Below are 3,619 nucleotides of genomic sequence, written 5' to 3'. Positions count from 1 at the left end.
GTGGACTGTGACGGCCCGTCACACCTGTGACGGTCCGTCCTGCACCTCCGTCCTGACGGTCAGAGACTCGTTTCCCGTACCAATTTCTCAAGAGTTGAAGTGTTTTGCAACGGGAGCTTACGACGGCTCGTCGTGGATGTGACGGCACGTCCTGCAGGTCCGTCGCCGATTACAGAGAGTCGATTTTCAGTACCCAATTTCAGAATTTCTAAGTATGCTGAAACGGGACATCTGTGACGGGCCGTCGTGCCTATGACGGTCCGTCGTGATGTCCGTACTCTCAGCCAGTTTTTCCAGAATAAATCTGCTGCTCGAAACGACTAAACAGGTCGTTACAGTTTTATTGTAAAAGAATGAAAATCAAATTCATAAAGTTGAATGTAAAAACTATTTTTTTTCTTCTCATTTTAATTTGGGCATGTTACTATCTGGGGAGTCAAATAAAATTTTTGTTGACTATAGTTTTCTCCCAAATAAAAATCAATATATTTGAATTATTTGCTATACTGACTTGCAATATTATTCGTGTAATTTCAAATATGCATTTTGATTTTTTTAAATTTTGACTATTTGTACCTGAGTTATTTAAAAGCATAATGTGGGATGAAGCTGTAGAGAATCACAACTAGTTTCATATGCCCTTGACCAGAGCACTTATGTCATTATGGTTGTAGAGGCGAAGCTATCATTTTAAGTTTAAGGATTCTGAAGTAATTTTCTTAATAATAAACAAATTAGTTTATATGGTGATGGATACATTGTTTATGCTCCTTTCATCCTATTTTCTTTTAAATCGTTACTATTTGAGGAGTCCATCATTTTTAAAAAACATATGTTTGTTCATTAACTATGTTTATTTGGAGTACTTTTCGTGTAGTTTTTAAATCTATAAACATTTCATTTTTATAAACTTGACGAATTTATATTAAAATACATAGTTTTCATGCCTTAAAATTTTACATATCATAATGTAACGCCCCGAGCATAAACCCTGGGTATGGCCGACACTCGAAGACCATTGCTGGTCTCGAGATGACCTTTGGCCTTGCTTACAAAGTGGATGACTTGAACACAAGCGATAACTCGTCAATTAACTTAAAAGTAATACTTGGACAAAGTGAGAACTCATATATAAAACGTTTAGAACTGAAATGAATAACACTAAAGAACTATTCTATCTGTCTATGAAGCCTATAATCAAATAGGGATGTTGGGACAAGACCCCTAGTTATCCTAACAACTGAAAAATGAAATAATGCGATAAAAGATGTCCTCTATAATGTAAGGAGGCTCAACAACGGACTTTGAGATGCTCACTAGATCAACGGTGATCCTAGTTACATGCGTTTGCATCATAAGACCATGCACGCCAACTGACGTTAGTACATTGAATGTAGGAGTATGCGAGTTTGAAAGATAAACACAACTTAAGCTTGAAAAGGATGTTAAGGGAACACTAACCTTTTCTCTTCTCAACTCAATGAAAAACTTAACTCTATATAAAGCAATATGACACATGCATTATATAAAAATGTTGTATGACAATGTAAATACTTAGTTAGTTAAAGAAATTTCAGTAACAAACTCAACTTTACTTATGTAATGAAATAACTAGTTTCTGTTGAATCTAACCGACAACCACCACCATGAGCCTAAGTTAAATAGAAAATCTTGCCCATGCTGCTAGAACTATCGTATAATTTCTCGTTACATAAAACTACTTAACATAGTGGATCTCTAGCTCAAATTAAGTGATCATCTAAAAATATGACCCATTAATACCCATGATGGCTACATGGTTCATGCAGACATGAGTTAATATTAACTCCCATCCCCATATGGTGCTCAATACTACTCCCACAAATATACTTTACTCATATTTTTTCAAAACAACTTCTTTCTCTAGGTTGAGATAATTACTCAACATTTAGATTAAAAGCTCTTTTGGAATTGATGATCCCTTTCTTGTTCAAATGTGAAAAAAATATGAACTCTTAGGGAATACTTAGTTCCCATATAACATTTGAGAAATGAACTTAACTCATTACTCGTTACTAAACTTGAAAATTGAGTCTACAAAGCAAAGTTAAAATGTTGCTAAAGACTCTTGAAAATATTAAAGTACTTTTCTTTGACTTTCTTCTTAACTGATAGACTTGACTCTTGACTTTTTTGACATTGATCTTAACTTTCCACAAAATTGAATTATGAATTCAAGGTTCATTATCTCATGTTTATGGATAATTTCATGATATGTAGATGTAACTAAGAGTTTTAGAATCAACTAGGAAACATAGCTACATCACTAGGGAACTAGTACGAAAAGTTGAGTGAATAATGAGGAGAAATAGCGACCCTTGCGCTCTGAGATGCGTGGGGCGCCAGGACTCAAACATCAACGATTTGGATGGGGCGTTCTTACTGGCGCGGCGATCTAGAAGACAACGGAAAAATACATACCTTTTGGAGCTCTAGGAAGCGCGACATGCCTGGGCTATCCCATGGCATTCTCCGACTTTTCTCCTTCATTTTTCATTTCTAAACCTTTCAAAATTTCATGGTTCTTTCCCCAAACACTTTGAATCACTAGTACTATCAATGTACAATATATTTAACATGAAATTACAGCTGGAAACATAAATCAAACCATCAAGAAACTTCAACAACAGAACCATCAAGAACTCGACGAAATGTTCAACAATGTTCTTCAAGAACTCATTTTCTTAACATTCAAAAGATCAATTCGCTGAATTAATTTTAGTTGGCGCGTGGATGAACTAACCCAACATAATGTGATCTCACATACCATTTTAGAGATCATCCTTGAAGAATTCCACACGCAAACCTTGAGCTTTCTTGATGATTCTTGATTTCTCTCCTCTTTTCTCTTCTTTTTCTCTTCTCCAAGCCCTAGTGTGAATTCTATTTTTTATCATCAGAACAAAGGCCAGGTTATACCTAAATTAATTTCTAAAAAAGAATTAATGTAATTAGGTAAGGAAAATACAATTTTTGCCTTCCTAAATCCGTATTAAGCTTTCCTTAATCCAACAAGCCATCTTCCAAAAGTCATAACTCACTTATCCGAACTCGAAAACGCGCAAACTCCGCGGTGCTGGAATGATTATTATAAGGGATTTTCAACCATATTTGTAACTACTACTAATTCATCCTGAGCTTGGAGTTATGATCGTTTGAAGTTTACCAAAACATACTTGTTAACTTATTTGATATTTCCTGATTTTTTTATTCCTTCCAAAAATATGTATTTTCTGATTTTAAACTATTTTCCAGTTCATTCTAGTTGCGAAATATTACAATATATCCACCTTGGGAACATTCGTCCTCGAATGAGGTTACTCTTGCTGGACTTAAAGTAGTAACATCAACTTCAAACACCCACAAGCAATTGCAGGAAAACGACATGCTTACTAAAATTTGGATAGTACTTAGAAGAAACTTTGTGCCTCGGTATACACTTTTTCCGGATTTAAACAAATGCAAATATCTCATCTTCATGTCCTCTTCATCTTCCCAAGTAGCTTCTTTAACAAATTGGTTCTTCCAAAGTACCTTGACTAATGGCCTCTTTTGCTCTCAACTTCCGACCTTGGCGATC

The sequence above is a fragment of the Solanum pennellii genome, chromosome 1, assembly GCF_001406875.1.
Source record: "Solanum pennellii chromosome 1, SPENNV200".
Taxonomy (NCBI): domain Eukaryota; kingdom Viridiplantae; phylum Streptophyta; class Magnoliopsida; order Solanales; family Solanaceae; genus Solanum; species Solanum pennellii.
This window is presented reverse-complemented; position numbering follows the sequence as displayed.